A 24,546-nucleotide genomic window follows, 5' to 3' on the forward strand; every position below is an offset into this window, starting at 1 on the left:
AGGCTCAGAAACATGCAGGTAGATTATATCCAGCTCACTTAACCTCCCAGCAACATTTCCACAATTCCTCAGTGAGTGGCACTACCTTTTGAGCTTCTTCTGTTTTATTCAGCTCCTGTGACCTCAATGGACTGAATAATTTCAGTTAGAAGTTTTCTTGTCATCACACCCAAGACTTGGAACCAGATCTGGGAGATAATTTTGTCTGTGTGGGCAATAAAAGCTGACTCAACACCACCCAGTTTTCCGCTGCTTCACCATCTCTCTTCCTTTGCAGCCAATCACTGTCCATTTGTTCCTACCTCTGTGTTTATTGTTGACCTGCTGCACTTGTAATTTTTCCAGCTCTCACGTGAAACTACAAATGTCACTTAACTGATTCTAGCAGAGCTCTTTTCTGTGAAACTGCGATACAGCTTCGTTGAACAGTTTGGTGGTCAACAATAATTCATCATTCCCTGACCGGGAATCGAACCCAGGCCGTGGCAGTGAAAGTGCCAAATCCTAACCACTAGACCACCAGGGAAACTGACGAGCAAAAGTTAAACCGCCTGACACTATATCATTCACCTATTATGTTCATGTCCGAGTTTCATTAGAAATATACGAAATTACATGTTTAGAATGAACACGAGTGACATCTTCAGCCAATCACAACATCGATTGCTGTTTGCAGGAACATGGAATCAACAGTGAGACGAAACAGCCCAACAAGCTGCTCATGTGTCACTTCCAACTTACAAAACCCACCAACCTTCTCACTGTGGCTCCTGTGAAACTTACAACGCAACATCCGGCGGACATTATCAGTAATTAGTAAGAACTCATTTCAATTGTTAAAAACATTGTTTTTCGCAATTACGTTTTGATCAAAATTTGAATAGTTCCCAATTTTTGTTGATCTTTTTCTGAAGTGAAACTATCACGTTTGCTGAACATACACAAACTCCCCTGTTTCATACTGGGCAGAACATTAAAACGTACTCATCTGTAACTATGAGGCAAAGATTTCTCGTTCCGATTTGTTGTTAAACATTAGCACAATAGGTCATCTCGCAGCCTTGTGACATTTACACTTCCACAAGTTTTGAATGAGATTATTTCTTGCCAGGCTCCACAGTGGTGAGAGAGGGGCAAGCAGCAGGATTTTACCCAAACTCTCCATTCACCCGCTTCCAGCAGAACGCAGAGACTGCAGCTTCAATCGTCGGGTTACTGCACATTCCGGGGACACTCTAACCAGGGGCAAACCTCCTAATACACCGAGCTCAGGCTCAGAAACATGCAGGTAGATTATATCCAGCTCACTTAACCTCCCAGCAACATTTCCACATTTCCTCAGCCAGTGGCACTACCTTTTGAGCTTCTTCTGTTTTATTCAGCTCCTGTGACCTCAATGGACTGAATAATTTCAGTTAGAAGTTTTCTTGTCATCACGCCCAAGACTTGGAACCAGATCTGGGAGATAATTTTGTCTGTGTGGGCAATAAAAGCTGACTCAACACCACCCAGTTTTCCACTGCTTCACCATCTCTCTTCCTTTGCAGCCAATCACTGTCCATTTGTTCCTACCTCTGTGTTTATTGTTGACCTGCTGCACTTGTAATTTTTCCAGCTCTCACGTGAAACTACAAATGTCACTTAACTGATTCTAGCAGAGCTCTTTTCTGTGAAACTGCGATACAGCTTCGTTGAACAGTTTGGTGGTCAACAATAATTCATCATTCCCTGACCGGGAATCGAACCCAGGCCGTGGCAGTGAGAGTGCCGAATCCTAACCACTAGACCACCAGGGAAACTGATGAAGAATATTTAAACCGCCTGACAGTATATCATTCACCTTTTATTTTCATGTCCGATTTTTCATTAGAGATATACAAAATTACATGTTTAGAATGAACACAAGTGACATCTTCAGCCAATCACAACATCGATTGCTGTTTGCAGGAACATGAAATCGACAGTGAGACGAAACAGCCCAACAAGCTGCTCATGTGTCACTTCCAACTTACAAAACCCACCAACCTTCTCACTGTGGCTCCTGTGAAACTTACAACGCAACATCCGGCGGACATTCATCAGTAATTAGTAAGAACTCATTTCAATTGTTAAATACATTGTTTTTCGCAATTACGTTTTGATCAAAATTTGAATAGTTCCCAATTTTTGTTGATCTTTTCCCGAAGTGAAACTATCACGTTTGCTGAACATACACAAGCTCTCCTGTTTCATACTGGGCAGAACATTAAAACATACTCATCGTTAAATATGAGGCAAAGCTTTATCGTTCCGATTTGTTGTTAAACATTAGCACAATATGTCATCTCACAGCCTTGTGACATTTACACTTCCATAAGTTTTGATTGAGATTATTTCTTGCCAGGCTCCACAGTGGTGAGAGAGGGGCAAGCAGCAGGATTTTACCCAAACTCTCCATTCACCCGCTTCCAGCAGAACACAGAGACTGCAGCTTCAATCGTCGGGTTACTGCCCATCCCGGGGACACTCTAACCAGGGGCAAACCTCCTAATACACTGAGCTCAGGCTCAGAAACATGCAGGTAGATTATATCCAGCTCACTTAACCTCCCAGCAACATTTCCACAATTCCTCAATGAGTGGCACTACCTTTTGAGCTTCTTCTGTTTTATTCAGCTCCTGTGACCTCAATGGACTGAATAATTTCAGTTAGAAGTTTTCTTGTCATCACACCCAAGACTTGGAACCAGATCTGGGAGATAATTTTGTCTGTGTGGGCAATAAAAGCTGACTCAACACCACCCAGTTTTCCGCTGCTTCACCATCTCTCTTCCTTTGCAGCCAATCACTGTCCATTTGTTCCTACCTCTGTGTTTATTGTTGACCTGCTGCACTTGTAATTTTTCCAGCTCTCACGTGAAACTACAAATGTCACTTAACTGATTCTAGCAGAGCTCTTTTCTGTGAAACTGCAATACAGCTTCGTTGAACAGTTTGGTAGGTCAACAATAATTCATCATTCCCTGACCGGGAATCGAACCCAGGGCCGTGGCAGTGAAAGTGCCAAATCCTAACCACTAGACCACCAGGGAAACTGACGAGCAAAAGTTAAACCGCCTGACACTATATCATTCACCTATTATGTTCATGTCCGAGTTTCATTAGAAATATACGAAATTACATGTTTAGAATGAACACGAGTGACATCTTCAGCCAATCACAACATCGATTGCTGTTTGCAGGAACATGGAATCAACAGTGAGACGAAACAGCCCAACAAGCTGCTCATGTGTCACTTCCAACTTACAAAACCCACCAACCTTCTCACTGTGGCTCCTGTGAAACTTACAACGCAACATCCGGCGGACATTATCAGTAATTAGTAAGAACTCATTTCAATTGTTAAAAACATTGTTTTTCGCAATTACGTTTTGATCAAAATTTGAATAGTTCCCAATTTTTGTTGATCTTTTCTCCGAAGTGAAACTATCACGTTTGCTGAACATACACAAACTCCCCTGTTTCATACGGGGCAGAACATTAAAACATACTCATCTGTAACTATGAGGCAAAGATTTCTCGTTCCGATTTGTTGTTAAACATTAGCACAATACGTCATCTCACAGCCTTGTGACATTTACACTTCCACAAGTTTTGAATGAGATTATTTCTTGCCAGGCTCCACAGTGGGTGAGAGAGGGGCAAGCAGCAGGATTTTACCCAAACTCTCCATTCACCCGCTGCCAGCAGAACGCGGAGACTGCAGCTTCAATCGTCGGGTTACTGCACATTCCGGGGACACTCTAACCAGGGTCAAACCTCCTAATACACCGAGCTCAGGCTCAGAAACATGCAGGTAGATTATATCCAGCTCACTAAACCTCCCAGTAACATTTCCACAATTCCTCAGTGAGTGGCACTGCCTTTGAGCTTCTTCTGTTTTATTCAGCTCCTGTGACCTCAATGGACTGAATAATTTCAGTTAGAAGTTTTCTTGTCATCACGCCCAAGATTTGGAACCAGATCTGGGAGATAATTTTGTCTGTGTGGGCAATAAAAGCTGACTCAACACCAGCCAGATTTCAGCTGCTTCACAATCTCTCTTCCTTTGCAGCCAATCACTGTCCATTTCTTCCTGCCTCTGTGTTTATTGTTGACCTGCTGCACTTGTAATTTTTCCAGCTCTCACGTGAAACTACAAATGTCACTTAACTGATTCTGGCAGAGCTCTTTTCTGTGAAACTGCGATACAGCTTCGTTGAACAGTTTGGTGGGCAACAATAATTCATCATTCCCTGACTGGGAATCGAACCCAGGCCGCGGCAGTGAGAGTGCCGAATCCTAACCACTAGACCACCAGGGAAACTGATGAAGAATATTTAAACCGCCTGACAGTATATCATACACCTTTTATTTTCATGTCCGATTTTTCATTAGAGATATACAAAATTACATGTTTAGAATGAACACAAGTGACATCTTCAGCCAATCACAACATCGATTGCTGTTTGCAGGAACATGAAATCGACAGTGAGACGAAACAGCCCAACAAGCTGCTCATGTGTCACTTCCAACTTACAAAACCCACCAACCTTCTCACTGTGGCTCCTGTGAAACTTACAACGCAACATCCGGCGGACATTCATCAGTAATTAGTAAGAACTCATTTCAATTGTTAAATACATTGTTTTTCGCAATTACGTTTTGATCAAAATTTGAATAGTTCCCAATTTTTGTTGATCTTTTCCCGAAGTGAAACTATCACGTTTGCTGAACATACACAAACTCCCCTGTTTCATACTGGGCAGAACATTAAACATACTCATCGTTAAATATGAGGCAAAGCTTTATCGTTCCGATTTGTTGTTAAACATTAGCACAATATGTCATCTCACAGCCTTGTGACATTTACACTTCCACAAGTTTGAATGAGATTATTTCTTGCCAGGCTCCACAGTGGGTGAGAGAGGGGCAAGCAGCAGGATTTTACCCAAACTCTACATTCACCCGCTGCCAGCAGAATGCGGAGACTGCAGCTTCAATCAGCGGGTTACTGCACATTCCGGGAACACTCTAACCAGGGGCAAACCTCCCAATACACCAAGCACAGGCTCAGAAACATGCAGGTAGATTATATCCAGCTCACTAAACCTCCCAGCAACATTTCCACAATTCCTCAATGAGTGGCACTACCTTTTGAGCTTCCTCTCTTTTATTCAGCTCCTGTGACCTCAATGAATAATTTCAGTTAGAAGTTTTCTTGTCATCACACCCAAGACTTGGAACCAGATCTGGGAGATAATTTTGTCTGTGTGGGCAATAAAAGCTGACTCAACACCACCCAGTTTTCCGCTGCTTCACCATCTCTCTTCCTTTGCAGCCAATCACTGTCCATTTGTTCCTACCTCTGTGTTTATTGTTGACCTGCTGCACTTGTAATTTTTCCAGCTCTCACGTGAAACTACAAATGTCACTGAACTGATTCTAGCAGAGCTCTTTCCTGTGAAACTGCGATATAGCTTCGTTGAACAGTTTGGTGGTCAACAATAATTCATCATTCCCTGACTGGGAATCGAACCCAGGCCGTGGCGGTGAAACCGCCAAATCCTAACCACTAGACCACCAGGGAAACTGACGAGCAAAAGTTAAACCGCCTGACACTATATCATTCACCTATTATGTTCATGTCCGAGTTTCATTAGAAATATACGAAATTACATGTTTAGAATGAACACAAGTGACATCTTCAGCCAATCACAACATCGATTGCTGTTTGCAGGAACATGGAATCAACAGTGAGACGAAACAGCCCAACAAGCTGCTCATGTGTCACTTCCAATTTACAAAACCCACCAACCTTCTCACTGTGGCTCCTGTGAAACTTACAACGCAACATCCGGCGGACATTATCAGTAATTAGTAATAACTCATTTCAATTGTTAAAAACATTGTTTTTCGCAATTACGTTTTGATCAAAATTTGAATAGTTCCCAATTTTTGTTGATCTTTCTCCGACGTGAAACTACCACGCTTGCTGAACATACACAGACTGGGAGAACGTTAAAACGTACTCATCTGTAACTATGAGGCAAAGCTTCCTCGTTCCGAATCTTCTATTTACCGCGGGGCTACCCAAGTATAACTTCAGAGTTAGAGCAAGTGAAGGCAGGTTTCTTTTAGTTACAGTTAACTATATACTTGTACAACCCCTCAAACCCCTCCTTCATATAATTATTTCTTTCAATCATTAGCGACACAGTTAGCTCATTAGTTGCATCTCATAGCAATTCTTTATCAAGGAAGGAGTATCCCATCCCACAGTTGCATTTTGTTCCCACAGACAGTTTACAGGTTTCCACACACTGATCACAGATTCCGACAGAGAGCCACAATCGTGATAAGGCCGAACACAGAAGTAATTCATCTCACAATGCACGTACACATATTACACAAACTTGACATTCCATTTCCCATCAAGCTCTGATTTTAACTTGACATGCCATTTCCCATTAAGCTCTGTTTTTAACTTGACATGTCAAACTCTCATTCCCCCCTTTTATCATTTCATGATAACTTCTAATCCATAGCCACTTGCCTCAGTCTTTCCCATTCTATCTGCACTTCTACCATTTTCCTACGTTCCTCTGCATCTTCTTTCTCATCCATTAGGCTCACTTCATGTTGCTGTATTAACTGTTGGGGAATTACTGCTGCACTGACACTTTTACACAAGCATTTCATTAGGAGGCTAAGTATGATTATTATAAGTATTACCATTCCCAGGATCATTAATCCATGCACCAGGTAAGACCCCCATGATCCGCCCAGATACGTGTTTACATGTAATTCCCTTTTCTGCTTTCGTTTACATTACGCCTTGTCCTTTGAAGGGTTGATGTTTGATCCCATGCACTTTCCTGCCTATAAGGGTTGTTCTTCACTAACACATCTCTCCCTTATACTTTTGTCCTGGCGGTAAAGTTTTATGTCTGTTTTTGCAATTATAGTTCCAACTACATCCAATCCGATGGCAGGGCAATCCTCCTTCAGTTCTTCCATCAAGGAGCAGGGTTTGGTGCGGTCGTCGCACGTGGGCCGAACATCCGTCCACCGGGGTCACATTCCAGGATCCTCCTCCCTCAGGGTCGTTGTTGATGCAGCGTAAAGTGTCCTCCCGACACATGTGATGGACTCATTTTCCGCTGCCTCACAGGTTCTTTGCTTGGCCTCCCCATTTGTCTCCAAGAGTCCCAGCAGGACTATGGTGATAAGTAGGTACTTCATCCTACAGGCTGGGTGGAACTGTAACCTAGGGCTTGGAAACAAAAAAGGTTACTTTTCATTTTACTTCAAGGCCTTACAATGATGGATGTGGATCCAGGCATTTTTCCCCAGTCCCTTCCTAACCCAATTATGAATCAGGACAGCGGCTGCTGTGAAACTTACAACGCAACATCCGGCGGACATTCTTCAGTAATTAGTAATAACTCATTTCAATTGTTAAAAACATTGTTTTTCGCAATTACGTTTTGATCAAAATTTGAATAGTTTCCAATTTTTGTTGATCTTTTTCCGAAGTGAAACTATCACGTTTGCTGAACATACACAAACTCCTCTGTTTCATACTGGGCAGAACATTAAAACGTACTCATCGTTAAATATAAGGCAAAGCTTTCTCGTTACGATTTGTCGTTAAACATTAGCACAATACGACATCTCACAGCCTTGTGACATTTACACTTCCACAAGTTTTGAATGAGATTATTTCTTGCCCGGCTCCACAGTGGGTGAGAGAGGGGCAAGCAGCAGGATTTTACCTAAACTCTCCATTCACCCGCTGCCAGCAGAACGCGGAGACTGCAGCTTCAATCAGCGGGTTACTGCCCATTCCGGGGACACTCCAACCAGGGGCAAACCTCACAATACACTGAGCACAGGCTCAGAAACATGCAGGTAGATTATATCCAGCTCACTTAACCTCCGAGCAACATTTCCACAATCCCTTAGTGAGTGGCACTACCTTTGCGCTTCTTCTGTTGTATTCAGCTCCCGTGACCTCAATGGACTGAATAATTTCAGTGTGAAATTTTCTTGTCATCACACCCAAGATTTGGAACCAGATCTGGGAGATAATTTTGTTTGTGTGAGCAACAAAAGCTGGCCCAACACCAGCCAGATTTTCACTGCTTCATAATCTCTCTCACTTTGCAGCCAATCACTGTCTATTTCTTCCTCCCTCTGTGTTTATTGTTGACCTGCTGCACTTGTAACTATTCCAGCTCTGATGTGAAATGACAAATGTCACTTAACTGATTCTGGCAGAGCTCTTTTCTGTGAAACTGTGATTCAGCTTCGTTGAACAGTTTGGTGGAAAACAGTAATTCATCGTTCCCTGACCGGGAATCGAACCTGGGCCGCAGCAGTGAAAACACCAAATCCTAACCACTAGACCACCAGGGAAACTGACAAGCAAAAGTTAAACCACCTGACAGTATATCATTCACCTTTAATTTTCATGTCCATGTTTTCATTCGAAATATACAAAATTACATGTTCAGAATGAATACAAGTGACATCGTCAGCCAGTCACAACACCGATTGCTGTTACCTGGAACATGAAATCGACAGTGAGACGAAACTGCCCAACAAGCTGCTCATGTGTCACTTGCAATTTACAAAACCCACCAACCTTCTCGTTGTGGCTCCTGTGAAACGTGCAACGCAACATCCGGCGGACACTGATCAGTAATTAGTAATAACTCATTTCAATTGTTAAATACATTGGTTTTCGCAATTACGTTTTGATCAAAATTTCAATAGTTTCCAATTTTTGTTGATCTGTTTCGGAAGTGAAACTATCACGTTTGCTGAACATACACAAACTCCCCTGTTTCATACTGTGCAGAACATTAAAACGTACTCATCTGTAACTATGAGGCAAAGCTTCCTCATTCCGATTTGCTGTTAAACATTAGCACAATACGTCATCTCACAGCCTTGTGACATTTACACTTCTATAAGTTTTGAATGAGATTATTTCTTGCACGGCTCCATGGAGCATGGCTGAGGAGTGAGAGGGGACACCCCTCCCCCTCCCCAGCACTGCGAGCTGACCACACCCCCAGGCAACAAGCATGAGGGGCCACATTTGGTAAGCACACAGCTGCTGGGGAAAAAACAATAAGATGATAGCAAACATACAATTCCTCACCAGTTACACAGAGACTAACATCAGTTCAAAAGAAAAACATCAGCACCCTGCATTGCCCCCAAACAAGGAGCAGCCACAAACACAGGTCACCCTGCTGGAGTGGCTGTTGCTTCAGGATGCGGAAGGGGAGGGAAGAATTTGGGATATATATACAAGTGGCTGGGGGAGCAGAGAGGCGAGTGGGTGGTGAAGATCAAGGAGAAATGGGAAGCAGAGTTGGGAGGGGAGATCAATTGGGGAGAATGGAATGAGGCACTGCGTAGGATAAACGGGACCCCCTCTTGTGCAAGGGTGAACCTGAACAGTTTAAGGTGGTGCACAGGGTGCATATGACTCAGGCGAGAATGAGTGGCTTCTTCCAGGGGGTAGCAGATCAGTGTGAGAGGTGTGGGTGGGGGCCAGCGAATTACGTGTACATGTTTTGGGGTTGCAAAAATTGGGAAGATTCTGGGCAGGAGAGTTCGCGGTCTTAGCCAAGATTGTGGAGGAGGAGGTGGACCGGGACCCTTTGGTGGCAATATTTTGGGTTTCATGCAGAGGTGGAAAGTCGATGTTGTGGCATTCGCCTCTCTGATTGCACGGCAGCAAATCTTGCTGAAGTGGTGGTCGACATGGCCATTGGGGATGGCGGCTTGGTTGTGTGACCCGTATGACTTCCTGTGGTTAGAAAATATAAAGTATGAGTTAAGGGGCTCTTCAGCGGGCTTTGAGGAAAGGTGGGGGATGTTTGTGACCATGAGTGAGGGGCTGTTTGTCGTGGGGGGGGGGGGGGGGGGGGGGGTGAAAATGGGGGAAAATCTGTACACATTGTATAGTTGATTGCTGGGAAGTATGTTTCCCGGGGTGTTTATTTGCTGTAACCTGCGTTGATCCATGTTTGTAATAAAATATATTAAAAACAAACAAACACAGGAGTCACCAGTAGGTTATGAGATACCCTGATAAGACCTCTGAATTACACAGTCAATTGGGCCCCTGCCTGGCCTCTCCCACAGTACCAAAACCTGGTCTCCCGACCCCGTCTAGTTCAAAGACTGCAAGATTGAGCTCTCCTCCACCTTCAGCCCGGCAGCATGCCAACCAAAATCCACCCCTTCCAGCAGGCTACTGCTGCCCTTCATCAAACCGGTAGCAGGAATGTACAACCTTGGATAAGTTCTGGCTGCAAAGTTAGAAAAAGGCAGTCACCATACAAAACACCAGGTCTGGACAACAGCCAAAACAGCCACAACAGCCAAAACAACAGAAACTCAGAGAAACACAACCTGCAGACAAGTTTTACGTCTTGAACTGTTCAATAATTCTTCCGTATACATAAAAACAAAATACAAAACACCAACAAAAAACAGTAAATAGGTAAAATACCGCAAAATCACTGTCATTTCACCATTGCAAAGAAACAGACGAAACCTGGTCCATGAACAGTCCGCATACCACAATAACCGTAAATCACCAAGAGACAGCACCGTGCCATTCTACAGGCTTCAATACACTACAATACACGACAGTGTAGTTGTACAAATGGATAACTGGAGCATCACAGTGACATGAGGAAACCAATTACAGAATAAACAAATACATAGTGAACAGGGCCCTCACATTCGGTGTCCCTCGCACTCGGCATGATGTTGGTCTGCCACAATCAGTGTGTACTCGCCCTCAGTATGGCTTTGCGCTCGATGTGCGTTCGTGCCCGGTATGGCTTCGTGCTCAGTGTGCCCTCACGTTCGGTGTACATTTGCCTTCGCATTGGTGTGCACTCGCACTCGCTATCCTCCCTCTTGCATTCCTCCTGCTTTTCCCCCAATTCTCCTTCCCTGAAGGTGCTGACTCTGGGGTACAGTTTCACTCTCACCTATTGCTCTCCCCAATGTCACCCAGTGCCTAAATGTTTCCACCTGAAGTTAAAAAAATTTTTGCTGGGGGGGGGGGGCGTCACAATCAAATCCAGTGACTGCCGACATGTACTTTGTGTCAGGGTGGGGTGAGTGCGCTCCCCACCCAACTTTTCATCCCAATCCCATGGTTTGGTGACTGGTCCCCGGATGAGTAATGGCGTCCGTAGCTCCCAGGCTCCCCCGCGCTGGTGAAACCGCTCTATCCGCCGCGCGGGCGGGCGGCCCGGGACTGCGCAAGTCCATCGGTGGGGGTTGAGGGGGGGGGGGGGGGGGAGATGAGAACATGCGGGAAAGAGCCCGCCCCCTGACCTCCCTGCTGAGATGTTGACCAATAAAAAAAGTTTGAGAACGGGAGGTACTCTGGTTCTCCAGCCAATCAGAGCGCGGGCTTTGTGTGAGTGATAATTGAGCTTCACACAGACTAAACCTTCCTCCTGTTTTCAACCTCTGTGAGTAAAACACTTTCTTTTCTTCCCTTTCCATTTATTGTCTCATTCTGACCTCAACTGAAGGGAATGGAAGTGAATCCAGGGAGGGTGCAGACTCTGGAAAGCTTGGCCCAGGTCTCTCTCTCTCTCTTAAAGACATTGACATCCTTTGGTCCCTCAGCTTGACACATGAAAAAATGAAATGGAAATCGCTTATTGTCACAAGTAGGCTTCAAATGAAGTTACTGTAATGTCGCCACATTCCAGCACCTGTTGGGGAGGCTGGTACAGGAATTGAACCGTGCAGCTGGCCTGCCTCAGTCTGCTTTCAAAGCCAGCGATTTAGCCCTGTGCTAAATCAGCCCCACATTTATTTGTCTGGCTAAAAGGATGGTCTCTTTCCTAATGTTCACAGATAAGGGGCTGGATTCCCCTGGAGATGGCTGACATTTAAGGGGACAGTAAGTTAATATGGGCGAGATATGCCCAGTGTTGTTATATGGTACAGATTAGATGTATTATTTTTGGTTCTGTAATAAGGTATATTAACTAATATTTCTAGTCTTGTAATATAATACTAAAGCTACGTACATATTTCCAGACATAGAGCCATTATGGCACAGAACAAATCAATTTAGTAGCTTGTCCATTCCGACTCTGTACAGCTAAACAACCAGTCCCTGTTCCCCTGAAAGTTTATTTCCTTCATGTACCCATTTAATTTCATTTTAAAATTCTTAATCATCTCTGCTACCACCAACTTCAGAGGCAGGAGGTTCGAGAGCTCTTCCTCCAAAATAAAGTTCTTCCTTGAAGCAACCCCATGCAGTCTTAAACCCCCCCTCCCCCCCCCCCCCCCCCCCCCCCCCCCCCCCCCCCCCCCCCCCCCCCCCCCCCACCACCACCGCACAAACATCTCTAAATATCTAATCAAATCATACAGTTCTGTACATGACCCAAAATTTTAGTCCAGTAATATAGACATATCATAGAATCATAGAATTTACAGTGCAGAAGGAGGCCATTCAGCCCATCGAGTCTGCACCAGTCCTTGGAAAGAGCACCCTACCCAAGCCCGCACCTCCACCCTCCCTGTAACCCAGTAACCCCACCCAACCTTTTTGAACACTAAGGCCAATTTAACATGGCCAATCCACCTAACCTGCACTTCTTTGGACTGTGGTAGGAAACCGGAGCACCTGGAGGAAACCTACGCAGACACGGGAAGAACGTGCAGACTCCGCATAGACAGTGACCCAAGCCAGGAATCGAACCTGGGACCCTGGAGCTGTGAAGCAACTGTGCTAACCACTATGCTATCATAGCTGCAGAAAGACTTTCAGGAGAATTGTGAGGGTGAATATTAGATACAGCAGTGTGAGAATGGAGGGTGAGTGTGTGGGATGGAGATTTGCAGTTTTTGAGGAATGAAAGAGGACTGAATATTCCAGAGAAACTAGAATTGTCTGTTCTTAATTTCTATACTGTGCTGACAGTGATGACTTTTGTAAACTCATTTTACAGGACATCAGAAAGTGAGGATTTGCAGACAGAAATCTCAAATTAAATCTCAGATGAAGATCTGACAGTCACTTGATTCATCAGGACATGATTATCATCGGCCTTTCAATCAAGAAGGAAAAATAATTTTACTGTTCTGTCTTCTTCAAAAGGCTTTAAACATCAGTCTGAGCTGAAAAATCTACCAAGACCCAGGCATCTGAGTGAGAGTGTTCCAATTCACTGACTGTGGAAAGAGCTTTAACCAGTTACACAGCCTGAAAACACATCGCACCATTCACAGCAGGGAGAAACCGTACTCACGTTCAGTGTGGATAACTCAGCTGATCATCGAACCTGGAGAGCCACCATGAAGAAACCGTGGAAATGTGGGGACTGTGGGAAGGGATTCTGCTCCCCATCGGTGCTGGAAACACATCGACGTGTTCACACTGGGGAGAGAACATTCATTTGGGCAGCACGGTAGCATGGTGGCTAGCATAAATGCTTCACAGCTCCAGGGTCACAGATTCAGTTCCCGGCTGGGTTACTGTCTGTGCGGAGTCTGCACGTCCTCCCCGTGTGTGCGTAGGTTTCCTACGGGTGCTCCAGTTTCGTCCCACAGTCCAAAGATGTGCGGGTTAGGTGGATTGGCCATGCTAAATTGCCCGTAGTGTCCTAAAAAATAAGGTTAAGGGGGGGGGGGGGGTTGTTGGGTTACGGGTGTAGGGTGGATACATGGGTTTGAGTAGGGTGATCATTGCTCAGCACAACATCGATGGCCGAAGGGCCTGTTCTATGTTCTATCTGTTCTGAGTGTGGTTAGGGATTCAGTCATTCACCCCAACTGCTGACACACCAGCGAGTTCACTCTGGGGAGAGACCGTTCACCTGCTCTGTGAGGGAAGAGATTCTCTCAATTAACCAACCTGCTGACACACCAGAGAGTTCACTCTGGGGAGAGGCCGTTCACCTGCAGTGTGTGTGGGAGGGGATTCACTCAGCCATCCATCCTGCTGAGACATCAGTGGGTTCACACAGGTGAGAAGCCATTGACCTGCCCTCTGTGTGGTAAGGGATTCAGTCATTCATCCCAACTGCTGAGACACCAGTGAGTTCACACTGGGGAGTGACCATTCAGCTGCTCTCTGCACACAGAGGTTTAGAACATGATCTACACTGAAATGAAAATCACTTATTGTCACTGCAGTTACTGTGAAAAGCCCCTAGTCACCATATTCCGGCGCCTGTTCAGGAGGCTGGTACGGGAATTGAACTGTGCTGCTGGCCTGCCTTGGTCTGCTTTAAAAGCCAGTGATTTAGCCAGTGTGCTGAACCGAGTTCACACCGGAGAGATGCCATTCACCTGCTCTCAGTGTGGAAAGGGATTCACTCAGTTATCCAGCCTGCTGAGACACCAACGAGTTCTCAAGTCATTGAAGCAGTTGGATTCTGCTACAGTTGCTGCTGTTAATCACATCCAGGACTGAACCATGTTCAATCTGACACTTGGTGATGTTGGAGGGTCGGAGGGTTTCTTTCTGCTGGACTGGCCGGTCTCAAGACTTTGCTTCCAGTGGGCTGTTGCTCTTTGAGCCTGGGAGAGCACATTTCCACTGAAATGATCCACAAAGGCTGAGGAAGGACATTTATTTTATCCTTGACAGTAAATAGTGTTCCGCCACCACAGACAAATTACACATAGATACAGAAAGAACTGGAAAAATTGAGCAGGTCCGGCAGCATCTGTAGAAAGAGAAGGAGAGGGCATGAAATGAAATGAATGAAATGAAAATCGCTTATTGTCACGAGTAGGCTTCAAAATGAAGTTACTCTGAAAAGCCCCTAGTCGCCACATTCCGGCGCCTGTTGGGGGAGGCTGTTACAGGAATCGAACCGTGCTGCTGGCCTGCTTGGTCTGTTTTCAAAGCCAGCGATTTAGCCCTGTGCTAAACAGCCCCTGTTTCAAAGTGTTATTTGTGGCAGGTTTGTTGTGAATTTCTCCCTGACTCTGTCGGCAAGTTCTCCGCCGCAATTTAACCACATTTTGTCACTTTTCTGGGCCCTGGGGAATTCTCCCCGGTCAAGCCCACACTGAGAATCATCTTCATCACTGGGGAGCTGAAGTCGCCGGCCAGACCGGCTTCTCACAGATCGGCCCACCGTTTGGAAAGGGTGCCCCAATTTCTATAAGTCAGCTTGAGGCTCCCCCACCCACGAGCAATCTCACTCCCCACACACATGGCGTTATCCCACAACTCCCCATGGGCTATGGGGTCACTGATGACCCCCCCTTTCTCAGGGCTTCCCATGTCTGTGTGGACCAGTACTGAACGGCGCCTGGCTGGGGTTTCCCTGGTGAGGCCGGTAGATGCCAGGAGCCGATAGATCCTGGGTTTTAAACCCAGTTAAGTGTTCGAGGCTCAATCCCACCCATTGTGGGTGAGATCCTGATCGTGACGCCGTGCGAGACCGGGTTAGATCTAATGAGGTGTATCACCTGCCTGGAAGCCTGGGGGAAGCTACATCTACCGGCTGCACGGTGCTCCTGTTCGGGCGCAACACAGCTGGTAGATCGTACCCAGAGTTTTTTTTTTCAAATATATTTATTCAAATTTTCAACGATTTTCAACCAAACACTCCAAACAGAAAAAGAGGTAAAGCACAAAACAAGCAAAAATTATACATGGTATTTCCAACAAAATACAATAACCACCAGTTAACAAATAAAGACACCAGCAAGGAAAACGCTCCACTCTAACCTAAACAAACCCCCCCCCCCCCCCCCCGATGCAGCTGCTGTTGACCTACACCAAACGTTCCGCTAGAAAGTCTAGGAACGGTTGCCACCGTCTGAAGAACCCCTGAACAGACCGTCGCAAGGCAAACTTTATCCTTTCCAGCTTGATGAACCCAGCCATATCATTAATCCAAGCTTCCAAGCTTGGGGGCTTCGCATCCCTCCACATCAGTAGGATCCTCCGCCGGGCTACCAGGGACACAAAGGCCAGAACACCGGCCTCTTTCGGCTCCTGCACTCCCGGCTCATCCGATACTCTGAATAATGCTATCCCCCAGCTCGGCTTGACCCGGGTGTTCACCACTTTTGACATAGTCCTCGCAAAGCCCCTCCAGAACCCCTCCAGCGCCGGGCACGTCCAGAACATTTGGGTGTGATTTGCTGGGCTCCCCGAGCACCTCACACACCTGTCCTCCACCCCAAAAAACCTACTCATTCTCACCCCCGTCATATGTGCCCTATGAACAACTTTGAACTGTATTAGCCTGAGCTTGGCACAAGAGGAGGAGGAATTAACCCTCCTCAGGGCATCAGCCCACAGATCCTCATCCAGCTCCTCCCCGAGCTCCTCCTCCCACTTGCCCTTTAACTCCTCCACCGAGGCCTCCTCCACTTCCTGAAGTTCCTTATAGATCGCTGAGACCTTGCCTTCTCCAACCCATACGCCCAAAATCACCCTGTCCTGAATCCTTCATGTTGGGAGCAGCGGAAATTCCCTCACCTGCCGTCTCACAAACGCCCTCACTTGCATGTACCTAAAAGCATTCCCGGGAAGTAACCCAAATTTCTCCTCTAGCGCCCCTAGGCTGCACAAAGGCCCATCGATGAATAGGTCCCCCATTTTTAAAATCCCTGCCCGATGCCAGCTCAGAAACCCCCCATCCATCCTATCCGGGACAAACCTGTGGTTCTCTCATATCGGGCACCAGACCGAGGCCCCCACCTCACCCCTATGTTTCCTCCACTGCCCCCAGATATTCAGAGACGCCGCCATCACCGGACTCATGGTATACCTTGTCGGCAGGATGGGCAACGGTGCAGTCACCAACGCCCCCAGACTCATACCCACACAAGACGCCACCTCTAGCCTCTTCCACACCGCCCTCTCCCCCTCCATTACCCACTTACGGATCATCGCCACATTAGCTGCCCAATAATAGCCACATAGATTCGGCAGCGCCAGCCCCCCTCTGTCCCTGCTACGCTCCAAAAACGCCCTCTTCATCCTCGGAGTCTTATTCGCCCATACGAATCCCATGATGCTCCTGCTTACCCATTTTTTAAAAAACCTTGGGGATTAGGATGGGCAGGCACTGGAACACAAACAGGAACCTCGGGAAGACCGTCATCTCGACCGACTGCACCCTACCCGCCAGGGAGAGTGGCAACAAATCCCATCTCTTGAAATCCTCCTCCATCTGTTCCACCATCCGTGTCAAATTGAGCTCATGCAGGACCCCTCAGCTCCTAGCTACCTGGATCCCCAGCTATCGAAAGCTCCTCGTTCGGTTCCAACTTCGATCTCCTCTGCAGACACAACAGCAGCTGAGGTATTTTGACTGTTAACACGTTGTGACTGATCTCCACTGGGGATAATTTCTTTAATTTCTACAGTATTCACTTCATCAATCTTTGCGACAGAAACAGAACGAACTGCTCCGTGTATTTTACCATTTGCCCAACAATTATAATCCACGTAGTCACGATCATTGTTCTGAGTGCCTGGATATAATGTTCATTCTTAGCAATCGTTTACTGTCTGAGCAATTGGCCGGTAGAACACCAAATCAATGGGAAAGATTCTGTCAACAGCGAGTTAAACTGGGTAACTATGGAAACGGGTGATGTGGGATGACGTAAACAAACATGGTGGGTAAACAAACATGGGGACATGCTAATGTGGCAGCACTCACACCACGTGGCACTAGTGCAATTCCAAAGCAGGCCCCGAGATTCAAGGATACAGAGCTCGAGCTTTTACTGGATGCCATGGAGGAGAGGTGGGGCATGCTGTTCCCCAAGGTGGGAAGGAGGTTGTCACCCACAGATGTCAACCGGGCCTGGGCGGAGGTGGCAGAGGCCATGATCGGATCATGGTCAGTAACTCGGGACCGAGTGGTCAGTGTCTATCTATACTTTCCAGCTATGGACACACTGGATGGGATCTTCTGCTCCCCCCGCGGGTGTTTTGCGGTGGCAGAGGCAGCCCACCATTGGCCTTCCAATCCCTTCCAATGTTAATTATGTCCAGCTTACTGTTGGTCGAGATCACTGGTACAGGAAATAATTGACTGTTCCAGCTTTTAAAGACTGTAGTTAGTATTTAAGGGGATTTCCTAACTCTTGGTGGGCATAGAACTAGACATGCCTCATCACAATGCAGAGCACCTTCATTGTCTGATGATGAATTAGAGGTGTTTCTGTAAAAAGATCGTCAAGGAGGGTTCCCTATTTTGGGACTGTAAAAACCCTCCCACAAGAGGTAATGGACAAAGCAGTATATGGTTGCTGAGGAAGAAAGAGTTTGTTGGATGTGAAAAACACCTGGAATGCAACATCAGACAATAAGATTCTCTGCATTGTGATGAGGGATGTCTTGCGATATAGTTCCAAGTCAGGATGGTGTGTGGCTTGGAGGGGAACTTGCAGGCAGTGGTGCCCCCATGCATTTACTGCCCTTTTCCTTCCAAGTGGCAGAGGTTGGGGGTTTGGAAGGTGCTGTTGAAGAAACCTGGCCGAGTTGCTGCAGTGCATCTTGTATTTGGTACACACTGCTCCCACTGTATGTCAATTGTAGAGGGAGCGAATATTCAAGGTGGTGAATGAGGTTCCAATCAAGTGGACTACTTTGTCCTAGATGGTGTCAAGGTTTTTGAGTGTTGTTGGAGCAGCACTCATCCAGGCAAGTGGAGAGTATTCCATCGCACTCTGGGCTGATGTGTAGGGTGGATATTTTGCATCTCATTCTTCTGTGCTTTTCAAATAGCCAATACCTCAGCATTTTGACTCAGATTCCACAAAAGATGATGCATTGCAGGGTGGAAAAAGGTAAGCCTGGAAACAACCCTGTCTGAATACATTCTTTTCTAAAAAAATCTTTTTATTGGCATTTCTCATATTTATAAAGAGTTGTATACATTTTAGCCACCTGGAATGTCCACTTAAAAAGGAATCATGGATACTTACAAAGACTCAAGGGAAATATGACCAATACAGGATTCAGGCAAACTCAGAGCCTGAATGTATATTTGCTAACAGAGAACCAAACAGCAGTGAAACCCCTGATCGATTTACATTCTAATGACCCATTTCCCCAGGACAAAGGAACTGGTACTCAGGTATCCGATACAATTCCAGACACATCGGCGCCACTCCCTTTACTCAGGAAGCATAAACAGCCAAGGTCAATGACCGCTTAGGACACGCCCAGCCATCAAGGCACCTGCCCCTTTATTGGCTCAGATCGAAGGCAGTGATCGAGGACTGGCCAATTATTGGGTCCAAAGCAAAGGATCACCCAAAAGAGCGCAAGACCTCCAAGAGTAAAGAGAGACACTGCCATGTATTCGGTCTCTTTTGGACCAGTGCACACCCACACTTTTCAGCCCGGCCTATACCTGAAGCCAACTGCAGCACCTTGACCAGAAGCAAGTTCAACGCTCGCTACCAGATGGATGAGCCTAGCTGAACCACAGTTACTTCTCCAGACCCAGCAGATCCAGATTCGAACAAAGTCCATTGTTCATCTGACCTAAGCCGGGTGCCTGAAGTTAAGTACAGGTTGTCATAGTGATAGGTGTAATTTAGCTCGTCGTGTTTATGTTTCATGTGTGAGTTAATCCTTTGTGTAAATAAACCATTATTAAATGTGAACTAATTGACTGGTTGTTGGGTCTTTGATCAATATCCGATTGAACCTTGTGGTGGTATCATCTGATTCCTGGCGACTCTGAAAAGCAATATCACTCAATATTAAAAAGGACAACCTTAATGACGTCTCCGCTGCAAATTGGCTACACAGTGCTGACGCAATTGACCGAAGGTCCATTTCTGTGCTGTAGGCCTCTGAATCTATGAGATCTTATTTTATTTTGTGAAGCAATGAGTTGTAAAGAGAAGAATTTGCAGGGGTGTGGGCAAAGGGCAGAGCTTTTCTGCAGGTTAAAAGGGACAGATGTCATTGCAGCCTCTTTCCTGTATATGTATTGAAAGAGATGGATTTCTCCTCAGCTCCGATATAACAATTGGTTGGCGCCCATTTCCCAGTCAGTCCTCCAGCACCTTCCTGTCTCTCTATTAGTGCGACGCCCATGGCAGTTTCCCAACTGGGGCCCAGGCCCTGTTATTCTCAGCTAAATTCAGCCTCAGCTCGGTCTCTTGGCTGTCATTGATATGAGCAATAGAGACAGAAAGGTGCCCGAGGAGCAAGTGGGAAGTTCAAACTTGTGGCTCGAAACAAACACTTCAACATTTGTCAGTCAAATCCATGTTATTTATACTGGGGGGTTTTATTGTTAGATTTAGGCACTGGAGACAAAGGGTGCGGGTTTTAAAGGGTAACTTTCACTTTCTAACTTTGCATTGTCTCTAGTGTCAGCCGTGGCTCAGTGGGAAGCTCTCTCACCTCTGAGTCACAAGGTTGTGGGTTCAAATCCCAGTTGAGATCCAAGGACAAAAATCACATGCAACACTTCTTGCCCCAGCACTGAGGGAATGCTGCACTGTCAGAACAACCTTCTTTCAAATAAAATGTTAAACTGAGGCCATGTCATCATAGAATTTACAGTGCAGAAGGAGGCCATTTGGCCCATCAAGTCTGCACCAGCACTTGCAAAGAGCACCCTAACATAACCCCACCCAACCTTTTTTGGACACTTAGGCCAATCCACCTAACCTGCACATCTTTGGACTGTGGGAGGAAACCGGAGGAAAGCCATGCAGACACAGGGAAAACGTGCAGACTCCGCTTAGACAGTGACCCAAGCCGGGGATCGAACCTGGGATAATGGAGCTGTGAAGCAACTGTGCTACCATGCCGCCCCTGTCTGCCCCTCTCAGGTGGGTGTAAAAGTTCCCACAGCCACTATTTTGAAGAAGAGCAGAGGAGTTATCCCCGGTGTCCTGGTCAATATTTATCCCTCAGTCAACATCACTAAAAACAGATCATCTGCTCATTATCACATTGCTGTGTGTGGGATCTTGCTGTGTGTAAATTGGCTGCTGCTTTTCCTACATTATGATAGTGACTACACTTCAAAAATATTTAATTGGCTGTAAAGCACTTTGGGACGTCCTATGGTTGTGAAAGGTGCTATAGAAATGCAAGTTTTTAAATTGAAGATTCTGTTATCTGAAACTTAATTGATTTCAGCCACCCCCAACTTATCATTTAATAAATTAACCAATTAAGACAAAGGCTGAATTCTCTGGATAGTAAATTTAAAATATGTTTATGAAATAAATAAGGTTTACTGAACAAAATACATTGACTTTTCCAACTTCATGTGGGTGACCAGTCTGTAGCAGCGTAACCCTCTCTGGCTCCTTCTTTGACAGTAATTCTTGTGGAATTCAGCCTCGGGAGTCTGGCTCCTTCTTTGACAGTAATTTCCTTGGAACTCGGCCTCGGGAATCTTCAGTACTTGGCCAGCAAGGAAGACCTTCAGAACCTCTACTTTTATTCCCAAAGTGACCATTACCTCACGTCAGAGTTGGGTCTGTTGTAACATGACCATTGGTCAATTTGGTCACTGGATTAATTTAATTGGATCCCCAATTACTGACACCACCTTCTCTCATTATCTCAGACAGGAATACAATAGAACTGTTTCATACTATCCCTTTATCTGATTCTATACAATCCCTTATTCATACAGTTTCAAATGTTGAGGCTAATCAGAGCTTGAAGGTCTCTCTTGCCAGTAATTTATCCTCATTGCACATTCTTTACATACACAGCAAATAAGCTTTTACATTTTTACAGCAAATGAGAATCAGGGCACAATCTAATGGCCACGATGCGCAAGGCGTGAATCCAAGTGCGGCAGTTAGATCATAGGAGAGTCCGAAATCGGCCTCCCTTGATTGAAGCGACTCCCCAGTCGGTCACATGGAAGCCGATTAGTATTGGCCCACACAGACATGGGCCAGGCGTCACGGTACCCGAGGGGTTACCGCACGATTGGAGGCCCCCCGAGTGGTTAGGGCAGGGTGGTCCCTCAGCCCAGCCCCTGGAACGTGTGCACCTTGACACTGCCACCGTAAACCTGGGTATTTCACACTCTGCCCGTTCATGAAGATCAATCATAAAGACTGAGTCTTGATTTTGTGCAACAACCATTGTTGTAATTAATTTTCCCCCGCTTCTGGACTGTGATAGAAAGATTCAACAATAATTGTTAGACAAGCAAAACCAAGCTTTATTTTCAAACTATAATTGCATGCAAAACTGGCTGAAACTTGGAGTCGGAGGGCCGTCAGTGAGACTGCTGTTTCCTTTCCAAAGTTTTCGCTATTACAAAGAAATAGGACAGTATTTATACATTATAGGATCATGATTACATGGATTCAGGTATTCGACCAGAAGTAATATCATAAAACTGGCGTCGCTTTGCTGACCTCTAGAGGACTTGGGGTCTCATAACATTATCTTGTCTTTTGATCGCATGTTTAAGAAACGGAGCAAACTTGTTTAAGTATCGAAGGAGACAATTTCTAACTTATCTAGTGTATTGAGACAGCTCTGGGTTATGACGACGGAGTTTAACTTGGTTTACAGAGTCAGCCTGTTTTCAGGTCACGTTGACCTTTTCTGCTCAGATTCAGGCCTTAGGTTATGTGAAGTCAGTTTAAATTTTATTGTACCAAGAAACTTGACTAGTTTTCCCATCATGCCATTATTTGCTTCGCACAACACCACACCATGTCTTTCTCTCCATTTCAAATCTCCTGTGAAAATCCAAACACAGCGTATTGTGAAATTATTAGATTTAAAACAGAACACGTTGTTGGGATTCACTGTCTGACAAAGCTGCAGAAAGTAAATTCAACTGTAACTTTCAAAAGGAAACGGGACCAATTCTGTAGATAAAGAAACTTGCCGGGCAATGGGACTAATTAGATAGTTCATTCAAAGAGCTAGCATGGGAATGATAGGTGGGATGGCCTCTTTCTGTGCTCTCTGAGACTCATTTGCATTTGAAGAAAATGGGAAATACCTGGAAGCCACTTCCTAAGAGAGGGGTTAAAGCAGAGATGTTGGAATGTTTCCAAAGGGAAATTGCATGGGCTTTTGAGGAAAATAAACTGACAGGGATACGGGGCTAGGACAGGGCAATCGTTTGATCTGCAGAGATCTACAAGCTGTGAATCTTTGGAATTCTCAACCCCAGAGGGCTGTGGGAGCTCAGACATTGTGCGTGTTTAAAGCAGAGACTGACAGATTTCTAAATCCCAATAACACAAAGGGATATGGGGATAGTGGGGGGTGGGGGGGGGGGGGGGGGGCATTGAAATGGATGATCAGCCATGATCGTATTGAATGGTGGAGCAGGCTTGACGGGCTGAATGGCCAACTCCTGCTCCTATGTTCCAATGATACAAAGATAGGTAGGAATGTAAATTGTGAAGGGGACATAAGGAGGTTAAAAAGGTATATTTTAAATGAGTTGAATAAGATCTGTCAAATGGAGAATGTGGGAAAATGTGCGATTGTCCATGTTGGTCAGAAGAATAAAAAAGCTCATTATCTAAATGGTGAGAGATTCAGAGGGATCTGGGTGTCCAACAGCATGAATCACAAAAGGCGAGTATACAGGTACAGCAAGTAATTAGGAAAGCTAATAGAATGTTATTGTTTATTGTGAGGGGAATTGAATACAAAAGTAGGGAGGTTATGCTTCAGTTATACAGGACTTTGGTGAGACCACATCTGGAGCACTGTGTACAGTATTGCTCTCATTTAAGGAATGATGTCAATGTGTTGGAAGCAGTTCAGAGAAGGTTTACTGGACTCATACCTGGAATTGGAGGCTGGTCTTATGAGGAATGATTGGACAGGCTGGGCTTGTGTCCGATGGAGTTTAGGTGACTTGATTGAACCGTATAAGATCCTGAGGGGCCTTGACAGGGTGGATGTGGGAAGGATGTTTTCTCTTGTGGGAGAATCTAGAAATTGGAGTCACTTTAAAAGTAATAAGTTGCCCTTTTAACGCAGAGGAGAACTTTATTCTCGCATGAGGGGTTACATCCTCTCAGCATTTACCCTGTGAAGCTCCTTAAGAATCATGTCTGTTTCAATGAGACTGCACACCCGGCACCGAAGTTTGACCGCTCGTCAACCCAGCGATACTCAGTCACCATCACGATCCCTGTGGCAATGGAAAAAAAATCACACGGTCTTACAAGTTAAGTGCAACAGTGAGTTTAATGGTTAACATAATTTACAGATGCCCTAGCCCCTACAACTAATCTGTGCCCTTCACCCGTGCCAACTTACTTTGTGTCCCTCTTCGTTGCCTTACGGGCCCTACCACTACGTCTAAGTGATTCCCCAGATGATACAGCAGGAGTGGAGGAGGACTGCTGCGAATCGCCCCCTTCAACATGTCTCCCCGTCGGCACTCGTTTCCTGGGGCGACCCGGCCTTGATTGGCCAGGCTGCTCTGCCTGCGTCTCGGATGACGTGGTGCCACCCTGCTCTGCCTGCTGCCCACCCGATGCACCAGGGATG

At 45.7% G+C, this 24,546-nt stretch overlaps 5 non-coding genes across 5 annotated transcripts; all 5 read right to left on the bottom strand.

Moving 5' to 3' along the window:
* Positions 1 to 454: 454 nt before the first annotated feature.
* On the bottom strand, positions 455 to 526 carry trnae-uuc. The gene has a single exon. It is a non-coding gene; the product is annotated as a tRNA-Glu (tRNA).
* A 1,198-nt stretch (positions 527 to 1,724) lies between these two features.
* On the bottom strand, positions 1,725 to 1,796 carry trnae-cuc. The gene has a single exon. It is a non-coding gene; the product is annotated as a tRNA-Glu (tRNA).
* Positions 1,797 to 2,997: 1,201 nt separating this feature from the next.
* trnae-uuc lies at positions 2,998 to 3,070 on the bottom strand. Its single transcript has one exon. It is a non-coding gene; the product is annotated as a tRNA-Glu (tRNA).
* Positions 3,071 to 4,269: 1,199 nt separating this feature from the next.
* On the bottom strand, positions 4,270 to 4,341 carry trnae-cuc. Its single transcript has one exon. It is a non-coding gene; the product is annotated as a tRNA-Glu (tRNA).
* A 1,194-nt stretch (positions 4,342 to 5,535) lies between these two features.
* Positions 5,536 to 5,607, bottom strand: trnae-uuc. Its single transcript has one exon. It is a non-coding gene; the product is annotated as a tRNA-Glu (tRNA).
* Positions 5,608 to 24,546: the final 18,939 nt, after the last annotated feature.

The sequence above is a fragment of the Scyliorhinus canicula genome, chromosome 17 (genome assembly GCF_902713615.1).
Source record: "Scyliorhinus canicula chromosome 17, sScyCan1.1, whole genome shotgun sequence".
In the NCBI taxonomy this organism is placed as follows: Eukaryota; Metazoa; Chordata; class Chondrichthyes; order Carcharhiniformes; family Scyliorhinidae; genus Scyliorhinus; species Scyliorhinus canicula.